This window comes from Rhynchophorus ferrugineus, unplaced genomic scaffold (assembly GCF_030347505.1).
Source record: "Rhynchophorus ferrugineus isolate W39M unplaced genomic scaffold, kcgeb_rfMv2 rfM2, whole genome shotgun sequence".
In the NCBI taxonomy this organism is placed as follows: Eukaryota; Metazoa; Arthropoda; class Insecta; order Coleoptera; family Curculionidae; genus Rhynchophorus; species Rhynchophorus ferrugineus.
In genome coordinates this window covers 85,312,178-85,325,488 of record NW_027472581.1, presented here as the reverse complement: position 1 = coordinate 85,325,488, position 13,311 = coordinate 85,312,178, and the positions used below count along the sequence as shown (strand labels likewise).

Here is a 13,311-nt window from a genome sequence, read left to right as displayed (position 1 = left end):
TGGGTTTTAATCTTTATTTTAGGTAGAAAGTGCAGTAATCTCAAGACCTTTTAAACTAAATCCCTTGACTAATAACTAGAAAGGATTGGAATGAGGCTAAAAACCCATTTGTTGAGTACAGTGTTATGGCCGGTTATATTTATAAGTTGATGTGTTCAATACATTTTAAAATGTTTGAATTACTCTATTAATTTAATTAAATTAGTAGTTATAATCAAATTAAGTTGATTGATGTACTCTTGTTGTGATAATCTATGTCGAAAGCGTAAAAAATCCATTCAGTTCTATTTCTTGCCGACGAAACTTTCAACTAAATATAAAATAAACAAATAGTGTCCGTGTCGTATATCATCAAAAATGTCAAACTTTACGATGGAACCGGCAGATGGACTCATAGTATGACAACAGTACTTCAGGTCTTAATAAAAGTCGTTATTTATTAATATATATAAACAAACAATAAAGAAAGCATTGATATTTAACAACAAATACATTCTGTTGCGTCGCCATCAGGATTGACATATTTAATGTCTATTTTTAGTCTATTTTACTTACAAAAGCTATTGAGCGTTATTTTCAAGTATTTGAAATACTAATTAAAAAAATATCTCAAAAATATATTAAAAAATACATCAGTCAGGTGTTATAAATATTTGTATTTCCATTACGTGTATTAATTATAAATAAATCAAATACTGCCCAACCCTGGATATACTAAAAAGCGAATCGTCATGCAATGGTTTAAAGTACGCACTGTTGGGTTACCGCATAATAAACGACATTTCAACCGCAAAATGGTAACGACGGAAATTTATCTAAAACTGTTTTAAATGCGTCTAATTGTTTGCTGCTGTGTAAATATAAACTAGGCTGGTAGTCGTGTTATATATATTTTAAAAGTAATGTTGAATATAATAGGTTTAAGAAATAACGTCGCGGTTTATTTATTTTTTTAGTTGACAGGTATTATGTTATTGACATCAATCATCAGTTATAAATCAATAATTCTCAGTATATTAAATCGAATAACTACGATTGCAATCATTCAAAAATATTAAACAGAAATATATCAATCACATATATTACGACGAGTTATTAGCTACAACTATCTAGTAATTCTTCTTTCATGTTATTTTTATAGTCCAGATGACATGAACATTTCATTAAAGAGCATCAAAGTTTTTGGGTGTGTAACGTCCAAGTAAGTACAGTTGTCGAGTCTAGTTGTAGTATTTCGACGTTTTTATGATCACGGAATATCCTTTGACATTTTTTAGCAAACCTTTTAATTTCTTCACGGGTTCCTTTGTGGATGTTCCTATTTCTAATGTACCATGGGATATTAACTATGTTACGAAAAACGTTGTTTTGGTACATTCAGATTATATTAATATTAGATTTCTTTGTGCAATCCAATAAAACTCTCTTGATAATGTTGTATTCACGTGTTTAGGTGGTTTTATTAGAAATTATAGAGCTTATTATGCACTTAGCTTTCTGAAAGCCGAACATATGTCTAGAGGTTGTTAGAGTCAGAGCCTAGAATCAGTGAACGATTCTCCAAACACAGATTATGCTTTGTGTTCTTATGATGCAATATTGATGAAACTTTTGGGCATCCTTTGTGTAGATCGCCTTCAAGGTTTGTGCAGAACTCTCCAGCCAATTTACAAACCTTTGGTTATGAAGGCGTAGATATTTGTAGTTGAAAATGTACTACTACATATATATTTTCACACACACATATATTTTCATATGCAAATATTATATACAAAAAAAAAACAGATTATCTGCTAGTGGTAATTAGTTCTAGAGTAATTCCGTATGCGTATTCCGTAACACAGTAAAATACTTGATCATGACATTGAATACCAAGTTCAAGTGGAAAGGCTATATTAAGAAGAAACAAGCAGAATTTTGAACAAGCCTCAAGAAATGTGGTGGTTTCTTGGACGACAAACCGAATTATCACTATAGAATCAATTGCTGTTTTAAAAATATATCTTGAAGTCAGTTTGGGTCTATGGTGTGCAGCTATGGGGTTACATAAAGACAACTTAAACTAATCAAAACCAAGTTCTTCGAAGTATTATTAACGCTTCATGGTATAATTTTTTTATTATTATATATATATATATATATATATATAATAATATATATATATATATATATATATATATATAATATATATATATATAATATATATATATATATATATATATATATATATATATATATATATATATATGTATGTATATGGATATATATATATATATATATATATATATATATATGTATATGGACCCTATGTGGACATACGGAGTTCAATTATGGGGATTTTTTGCAGAACAAAGAGTAACATAAATAAAGTACACATTTTTCAGAACAAAGACCTGAGAGGTATGGTGGGCACACTCAAATACTATAGGACTTATTACCTACATCGAGACCTTCAGATACCCACAGTGAGTCAATAAATCAAGAGAAGTACAAGGGGGCAAAAATATTGAAGTATTGCAACGTTTCCATACCACCACAACAGGACACATACTCAAAAGAATCAAACCATCTAATCTTGTGTAGTGTTATGTAGTGAGGTGCATATAATAAAAGATACAGCAGTGACATGTATAAACATTATTTCACCAGAGACTGAGATAGTGCCGATGGGTCCTCCTAATTATTTATCATAGCAATATATTATGTACTGATAATTGTGATTTTTTCCAATTAGCCAGTACATTTTCCTATATTTCAATAGCAGTCTTTTTCTTTTCTTCTTTATATGTTCCTTCCAGCGAAGTTTTGCATCAAGATTCATTCCGAGATATTTAGCGTTGTTGCTATATGGAAATAGGGTATTATTTAATGTTAGTGGTGCTTGTACTGTCTGTTTATAGGTGAGCTACACATGTACAGATTTACTTTCACTAATTCTTATTTTCGAAGCTTGTGTCCAATTATATATATTGTCACTTGCCTGTTGTCATTTTCGTGAGACTTCTTCACTATTGTCTGTACACTTCCTTGTGGTACACCTGTTTTAGCTTCTTTTATTGTAGACTAAGCTTCTGCTTGATTGACTTAAACATTCTGATTGTAATGTACTTCATCAACAATATATGTACTAACATAAATATGAAATCTCGTTGCGCGTCAATATCAAGTATACCAATATATTGCCTAAATGGCGATGAATCATGGTAGGAATCACTTAAAAATCTGAAAACATAATGCTTTATTAATTTATTCTGGTAGAGAAGCAGACCAATATGAATGCATTACATCTCAACATACTTTCGTAACTTATACTCTACATATCGATATAATTTTGATATCAATGGTAAATATGAATACATACTTCCTCTTATCGCCTTGTTACCTCCATGTACCTTTAGAGAATGAAATATTGGTTTGTGTGTATGTCTTAACAGCTATTAACTACGTACATCAACAGTCTCAACGTAACATGACATCCGCGATTTGTTTTTAACATGATTTATGGTATTTTTTAAATTCTTATCATCGTTTATCCTCATTTTGGTTACTGTTGTTGCCCAGAATATCGTTAGCAGACCACTGTGTATGCATTAAATTTTAACATATTTTAACTCGTAGCTTGCTCTATACATATTGATGTTAAGTTTGATATCATTTGTAAATATTAATACATTTCCAGTTAATATATTTCCTCTTATTGCATTCCTTACCTCCATGTACCTTTGGAGAATATCATACGGATGTCCGTATATGTCTGAATAGTTATCAACTACGTATAACAACTGTCTCCACGTAACATAACATCCGCGATTTGTTTAAAACATGATTTATGGTACTTTTTAAATTCTTTTCATCGTTCATTCGCATTTTTGTTGTTACCCTCGTAGCTTATTCCCTACATATTGATGCAATTTTAATATCAATGGTAAATAGAAATACATATTTTCTCTTATTATCTCGTTACCTTCATGTACCTTCAGAGAATGACATATTGGTTTCCGTGTATGTCTTAGCAGTTATCAACTACGTATAACAACAGTCTCGACGTAACGCGATATCGATGGTTTGTTTAAGACATGATTTATGACATTTTTGAAATTCTTATCATCGTTTTTTCTCGTTGTTGTTGTTGTTGTTGTTCAGAAGATCGTTCCACTTTAACAAATCCAACCAGTTTGCCTCTTCTCTCTTACTCGGGCGGATCTATCGTCGATATTCGGACAAATAAACGAATCCAAGGACAGCGGACGGGATTGACGAAAATACCACCGTTCGCCTAGATCTTAATGTGCAATTTTTTCGTCAATTCGATACATAGCCGCCGAAGAACGAGAAGGACCAGCGCCGGTGAGCTCGCGGCTCCGAGCCGCTATCGATGTCAAGCGAGAAAGAAAGTTGGTCTCGTTGGGTAAACAAAATATTCGGCCCCAGAGCGGGGAGAGACAGCGGGGGGAGTTATGTAAAGCGAATGTAGGACGGGGGACGGTATAAACAGACAGGTTCGGGTACAATTCCTATTGCTGTATTACATTAGTGGCTACGTTTTGTAACAAAAACACAAAAATTTCAATTCGGCCGTTGAAAAATAAGTGGCAGATTCGTCGGTCCACTGTTAACAGATAGATGACGCTATGTATAGGCCTATAAATTAGTTTAATGGATTTTTTAATTTTTTAATTGAAGCTTTATTATGAAGAATAGGTACAATGTATTTTATTCAAAGTAGTGTCCATCGATAGCGGCTGCTTTTTCACATCTTCTTCAGGCATTTTACGGATTCCATCTCGATAAAAGATGTATCTTTTGAAGCCCTTCACGATATCACCCATTTTTTGATATCCTCATAAGTGAAGCGCTGCTCAAACAGGTCATGACCCATATATCGGACCAAGTAGTAATCAGAAAGAGTAAAGTCTAAAGTATAGGGTGGATGGGGTAGCGCTTCTCATTTTAATGTTTCCAAGTTTGTTTTAACTATACTTGATCATCTTCAAACACTACTCCGAATCATCAACTCACGTTGTTTTTGGTCAAAAGTGAGCTCACGCGGCACCCATTATGCTCAGAGCTTGCTCATATCCAAATATTCGTGACTATATGATGTACACGTTCAGTTGATATCTTTAGTTTATTAAATTTACGGTAATTCAAAATCATTTTGTGGATTTTTGATATGTTTTCTTCGGTATCAACTTCTTTTGGGTGTCCACTGCGTTCACCGTCTTCGGTGCTCAATTCACCACGTCTAAACTTGGCATACCAATCATTGATAGTTGATTTTCCTGGGGAAGTTTCTGAAAATTCGGCATCAAGCCAAGTTTTTGCTTCAACTGTATTTTTTCCCTTCAAAAAGCAATATTTTATCAACACGCGAAATTCCTTTTTATCGATTTTTTTACAGTAACAAAAGCTGCTTCACTCAAAATACTATAATTCAGAAACTAATGATCCGACAACTATCAAATTTATACACGCATCTTTTGAGGGTTAGGGCTAACTAAAAAACATATGGATTTAATTGTAGAAGCGCCATCTATGTGTCAGGCCGGTGATTTTTCAATTAACCTGTTATAAAATATTTACTACCATCTGACCTGGCCAAATAATCTCCTTTTAGCTCAATAGACTAAACGCAGCAATGCTCCAACGTCTCTAATCCATCTGAAAAGTATGTATTCTCGAGGTCTGCAAAGTGGGCCTCTATGGCGGCTATAACCTTCTAATTTGACTCAAATGTCTAACCAGCGAGTGACTTTTTCATGTTCGGATACAAAAATAAGTCACACGGGTCCAAATCTTGAGAATATGGTGGATGGGGCAGCAGTTCATGGCCCAATTCGGCCAATTTGGCCATGGCTAGTGCAGAAGTGTGAGTAAACGCGTTGTCATGGTGGAAAAGTCTATGTCTAGTGTCTCAGAGACCTCACGCATATTCAATTGGCGATCATGTGGTGCTTTTTGTCATGTTATCCTCCGTGTTAGCCGTTTTCAGGGGATCTGGTCGTGTATCATCAAAAACCGACGTGAGACCATGTCGAAACTCGTTAAACCAATTTTTGACGATAGCCATCGAAGGAGAAGAGTCTAACGAGACCAAGTATTCATCGGGGCACTCTCGTATACACATAGAATAGTTTTTGAAATAACATATAACAGTAATTAAGTTCTAGTTGATAAGTTTGTACAGGAGTTCATTTACAGAAGGGATCTTCAACACATCATTATATATTGTAAATCACACAAGATACTTGTTGCTAATTGAGAAAATTGTTAAATGCTTGGAAAATAAAAAAGTCTGATATTGTAATTAAAAATAACAGTACAGAAATAAAACGAATCAACCAATACTGGTTGATTGATTATTTTACACGCAATATATATATAGGGTTCACTAACATGATTACTAATTTTCGTTCAAGAAAGAATAACTTCTCATTATTAATTATCATCGTCATAATCAATCCATATTAACTAAAGTTGTCATAAAACATGCATATCTAGAGTGAAAGGTCTAACTTTAATAACTAAGTTACTACCCAAGAGATGGCGCAGGATGTCATTTTACTACTGACAGATATTTAATCGGTTTTTCTAGCATGTTCTGCGACACTGAGTGCTCTACAACATTCCAGGTGTAAGTGTTGAGTTGTGTGTGATGATTAAGTCTAATCCGAAACGGGATAAATTGAAAAAACAGTTTATAAAAGTGAAGCAGAGGATTGTCAATGATATTCATCAAAAATTGTGTATACTTTTCGATATCTGCTTTGAATTATAACAAAACTAACCTACAAATGTTAATTACCTGATAGATGGTGCTCTAGACTTATATAACCTATGCATAACCAACATCACTCGATTTATCTTGGAAAAAAGCGCCAAAAGGAAACAACTATGAGTTTAAAATCATGGTTGACTAAAATTGTCATAAAAACATGCATATCTAGAGTGAACGGTCTAACTTTAATAACTAAGTTACTATCCAAGGGATGGCGCAGGATGTCATTTTCTACTGACAGATATTTAATGGGTTTTTCTAGCATGTTCTGCAACACTGAGTGCTCTATAACATTCGAGGTGTAAGTCTTGAGTTGTGTGTGATGATTAAGTCTAATCCGAAACGGGATAAATGGAAAAAACAGTTTATAAAAGTGAAGCGGAGGATTGTCAATGATATTCATCAACAATTTTGTATAGTTTTCGGTATCTGCTTTGAAATATAACAAAACTAACCTACAAATGTTAATTACCTGATAGATGGCGCTCTAGACATATATAACCTATGCATAACCAACTTTACTCGATTTATCTTGGAAAAAAGGCGCCAAAAGGAAACAACTATGAGTTTAAAATCATGGTTGACTAAAATTGTCATAAAAACATGCATATCTAGAGTGAACGGTCTAACTTTAATAACTAAGTTACTACCTAAGAGATGGCGCAGGATGTCATTTTATAACTGACAGATATTTTTTAGGTTTTTTAGTATGTTCTGCGACAGTGAGTGCGTTATAACATTCGAGGTGTAAGTCTTGAGTCGTCTGTGATAATTAAATCGAATCCGAAATGGGGGAAATGGAAAAAAGACGTTATATAAATGCAGCGGAGGAATGCGAACGGTATTAAGGTTATAATTACCGTACCCAAAGGAATTCCGTGACAGTGGAGTATCGGCAGCAACGTTCTGGCCGCGACAGACTACATGTCTATGGTCGGGGGGGAGCAGGGCGGAGGGGAGGGCGGGCGCGTAGTCGGAGCACGACGGCCGGAGATCAGTTCACACAGAATGCGCGTCTATCAACACCACCGGCACTGAATATGCACTAGAGAGTACAACTAGTCGCCGTCAACTCGACAGATTGAATAAAATTAGGAAACGGACACCCACAAACGCGTCGTTTTTATTGCTTTAGTCACAATTTTCGGATGACGGCACCAAAGAGCGTTCCGCGCCGATCGTCTGGTAGACTGGCAGTCGTCTTTTCCTTCGACCTACGCTGCGACACCGATGTGGTCGTCGATGTGGTTCGCCGATACGAGAGGTGCACGGAATGCGAGCTGCCACGGTCCTGCAACATTCTCTTCCCGTACTGATGATTATTATTCTTTGAAGGTGACGCCAAAACTCTCGCGCGACGCAAAGACCTGTTTCGTGGCGGCGGCCGTCGCCGTTGGCGGAAAACGACCGCGAATCGGCTACTACTACTGCTGCTACCGCTACTATTCATGTCGTGTAGATGTCGCCATTTTTATCTAGCCCAAACACCTTGACATCATCACCAACAACATCATCCAACCCTCAAAAACCTCATGATAACTTACTACCACATCTTACTACCACACACGTCTCTTGGGACTAATCAATTCATCAATTGGAACATCACGTTAAACAAAATCGCCGTGTATGTCTCAAACTTTTACTTTTTTAGTTGAAAGATATTCCTAACTGGACCTAAGATCAAAGAGACGATTTATCAATGAGCATTTAAATGTTGTATCGAAAAAAAAAACAACACGTCTCATGGGGCTAATCGATCGATGATCATGTTTCATCAATTGGAACATCATGTTAGAGAAAATCGTCATGTATGTTTCGGATCTTTAATTATTTAATTATGATATATTCCCAAATTATACCCAAGAACAAAGAGATTGATTCACCATAAGTATTTGAATATCGTATAAGAAAAAACAACACGTCTTATGAGGCTAAACGATCCATGATCATGTCTCATCAACTGGAACATCACGTTAGACAAAATCGCCATATATGTTTCGGTTCTTTAGTTTTTTATTCACGATATATTCCTAAAGTGCGCGAAGAATAAAAAGATTGACTTATCATAAGCGTTTGAATATCGTATCAGAAAAAAACAACACGTCTCATTCAAGATATTCTCAACTGTACCCAAGAACAAAGAGATTGATTATCATAAGCACTGAAATATAGTATCAGAAAAATTAACACATCTCATGGGGCTAATCGATCCATGATCATTTTTCATCAATTGGAACATCACGTTAGACAAAATCGCCGTAATTGGAAGATATACTTAGCGGAACCTAAGAACAAAGAAATTGATTGATCAATGAGCATTTGAATGTCGTATCAGAAAAAATAACATGTCTCTTGGGGCTAACCGATCTATGATCATGTTTCACCAACTGGAACATCACGTTAGCCAAAAAATGTATGTCTACGACATTTAGTCGGCAAATATTGTCAACTGAATCTAAGAGAGATCGATTTATCAGTCAATGATACAGCTTATTTCAGGTTATGGCTGTTAACAACACTTTTTGTTTTGGAACAACAGATAAACTTTATTTTCATTGCCACCCTTTTATATCTTCTGGACAGCCGCTTGAGTCAAGTTAGAAGGCCCTGAACTATTTATTCTTCGGGTTTTATCTGCATATTAGGAATTGTCTTCTTTATCGATATAAAACAGATTGTATAAACCAAATATAGTCCACCCAATAAAACATACAATACTACTGCTACTTATGTCGTATGGATGTCTCCATCTTTATCTCGTCCAAACACCTCGAAATTCTCACCATATCTTTCTGACAGCGTTTGAACATCACGTAAAAAACTACAGGTCTTTTCGAAAGCTAATTTCGAGCATCAATTGTAATATAACGTTATACAGTTAGTCGTCAAATCAGAAGATATTCCCAACTGGATATGAGATTAAAGAGATTGATATATTAATCTATAAAAAAAAACGTATTTGGACTTAGAGAGTGTATATACGGAGTTGTATGAATCGACTAGTAATATAACACTGCCAAGAACTGGCAGTAAAAAAAATCACTAAGCTCCACAGTGACGTGGCAGCCATACAACTACTGGAGAATGTGCAGAAGATCAGAGTTGAATGAATAATTGCGAGGAAAATAGTAAAAGCAATCACATTTTTAAACAATCAGAAATTTAGTGTGCGAGAATTTATTTTACTTTTATTGTTAAGAATGCCAAGGAGGAGCTGGCTTAGGTCGTAGAAGTAAATCAAATGTGGCAGAAAATAATAATAATCGTATTGGTATGTCATAATTACATTAGAAACTGACTAGAAATGGAGTGGATAGTCTCAGAATACAAGGAGTTCGCGCACATCTGACACAACAACAGCCAGACCGACACAATAAAATGAAGTAATTCGGCAGGCGCGGTGATCCTGGAACGAGAAATATTCTATTATGATCCAGAAATAGATTATAACTCCAAGAAATCAATTTGGTAAATGACAGTCCATTGATGTAAATCATGATTTACCATAAGATGGAACCAACTCCAAATAGGATTTAGTGCAATTAGCTCATTTTTAACATCGTCAATTGCAAACTATTCTTGAATGTTTCTTGCCAGATGTTCAATTCGTACTACTTCTAAAACGTGGAAACTAACACTCAAATGTTTTACTAATGAAATTAAAATCCAAACATTTCTTAACCATACCAGGGTTACCAGAACATATAAGTCTCAGTGCTGAATGATTTTGTAATTCTAAAAATGTGATTTTTTTTAAATTAATTACATCTTACAATAGATAAGCTTAGTACAATTAATTAATTTTTAAAATTAATTTATTACTAGTGTTCATTTTGTGAAGTTGTACTTGGATCAAAATATCATTGGGTACATAGCGATAAACAATGGCAATTAAACGAAGAACTCTGGGTTTTAGACCAAAAACAAAATTCTAATCTAAATAAAATAATTGAACAATCGTCTTCGTGTTCAAACTAATCAAACAGCATTGTGTCTCTTTTTAACCAGAATAAATTGAGAAGGAAAATATTGTCTGATGTTAAAACGAATTTAGAAATTACGGCAGCAATACATTAAACATCTTGATGAGGTATGTACAAAAAAACTTTGAATAGACTATAAGTTGGTTTGATTGTTGAACCAAAAATGACATTACAGATAACATTCATTTTGCAAATACACCCTCACAATCTGTTGTCTTCACATTATTGTGGCACCAATTCCATGGTACCCTATAGTAATTTTGTAACGCTTCTGTTCCTGTCATCCAAATGACTGTTATCTCTATTGGAAGTTTCAACCATATCTAACATTAATGGAAAAATTTTGAAATAATATAATTTGAATTAAATATATGAATATTAAGTGGTATATCTAGTAATATTGACATACAAACTTATTCCATTCTTCCCTAAATTGATTATTACAACTTTTTGATTGTATGACTTTTTTAATATATCGGTAGCTACTGGAGTGCTAACATGTAATTTCACATTAAGATGTTCTCCAAACTACATCTAACAACAGTCTCTATATTCTATTTATTTATATTTTTGCCTGCAAACGTTTGGAAATCGCTACCCTTTCTTTGTTTCTTAACATATTGTATTATAACACGATTCACATTAAAGTATCAACACTGGTTCATAAATAGTTTTGAAAATATTTAACTTTCTGCAATTATTTTACTGCTTGTTAAGGCATTTGTTCATTTTATTTGTGCTTCTTATTTTCTCCTCTCAAGCCCTCATTTCATATTTATACATTCTGTCCAGTCTTTTTTTGCATCCTTATTAATACAACATTATGTTTCCTTAACCTGGATGCTCAAGTAGCTTCAGTAGTTTCATCGATGTAAATTAAAAATAATATAAAAGATTTCCTTTTTTTTTTAATTTCACTGTAATTATAGAATTATGGAAATATCTTCATTTAAAAAATCAACATCGCTTATATAAAACCGTAGGTCAGCTATGAAACCAACTAAATCCTTATTACTAAATCAAAAACAGAAGAATTTCAATAAACACGAAATGCACTTGCACCGCCTACTGCACTATCTTGACAATATCCCGATTTTGACAGGTTAACAGACAGTGACTAATCGCACAAAGGGACTCGAACCACTTAAGTATCTCTGTCTCAAGGGAAATCAAACCTAACCCAGGTAACATAATAAGAAAACAGGAAATGTAACAGAGACCCTAAAATAACATCGGGTTAGAAAACATTACTGACAATACTTCAACCGAAACGTTAAGTGTTGAAAGTAAACCACATCAATTCAATCAATAATAAATCTTGGTAACACTGAGATCATAACATTATTCTTAAAAAGTACTCTTGGAAATTATGATGCGATAAAATAATTTAACCATAAGTTATTAGTGTTAATTTACTGTTCATTTAAACTGAAAAAGTACCTGGTTTGGTGTCATAGGACTGCTACTTCTTTTTCTAAAATGAAAGTATTTCGTAAGATATATCCAAAATATATAGCCATTCATTCATCTGAAATTATTATATATAAAAAATTACATATGTCAAAAACAAATGTCACTGTCAAAATATTTGACGGAATGCCATCTCATATTTATGATATACTGTACATTGTAAAGAATATATTATATAATAGCTTATACTTTGTTATCTGTAGAAACCGCAAATATAATCTATTGTTAATATTAAACAAGATCAAGTTTTTCTTAGTGTTCATTTACTTACAAGGAATGACATGTGGATGTCTGTGAACTATTTATATATAGTTATCAGCTTAGCATAACAACAATCAGGAATTAACTTCGCATGTATGGCTTATTTAAAAAGATTTTGTGGTATTTTCTTAACTCTTATCATCGTTTTCCTTTTTGTTAATGTCATTGCAAATTTGAATCAGAACAATACCTATTTGATGAACCGTAGTGTTCTTATTTTTAAGTCGTTATACACGAGATAATTATATTTTCGCTCTTTATAACCATCGCATTTTAAAACAACTTTTTACGGTGAACTGTTGATATTCCATTAACAATTTGGGAACAGTTTATTATTCCTTCTACTTTGTGTTTTAAACATAACCGCTAGTAATACATTTCATCCGAAAAGTTTAGAGAAAACAGTTACACGGAATAATCAAGTGAATCAACAAGAAAACCATCTAGGAGACCTTGAAATAATATGTCATATTTTTACAGTTCACCAAATTACACAGAGCAGAATTAAAAGGAAACACAAAAAGTGACGCATATATTATTAAATGTAAGATGTGGAACTTGAACCTTAATTAATGGTAAACGACCTCTAATCAAAAATCACTTTGTGTTTCACCACGTCCCTAATTAGATTTGTCCTTTAAACATTATATAATAGAACAAATATAAAGACTTATATTGTAGGTGTGTATAATCTAGAAGGCTTTGTTTAAAACAAATCCCATTGAGTATGCTAACTTTTTATAATGAAGTCGTAAAGAAATAAAACAAAATCGTTATCTTTCTTTTTGTTATACTTTTAAGTCTCCTTTTTAGCAAGTT

The 13,311-nt window shown here is 33.5% G+C and overlaps 1 long non-coding RNA gene across 1 annotated transcript; it reads left to right on the top strand.

Annotated features, from left to right (window-relative positions):
• The first annotated feature begins 904 nt into the window (after positions 1-904).
• Positions 905-2,625, top strand: LOC143191545 (uncharacterized). The gene is made up of 4 exons (XR_013004539.1): positions 905-963; positions 1,142-1,201; positions 1,278-1,371; positions 2,385-2,625. It is a non-coding gene; the product is annotated as an uncharacterized LOC143191545 (long non-coding RNA).
• The last annotated feature ends 10,686 nt before the right edge of the window (positions 2,626-13,311 follow it).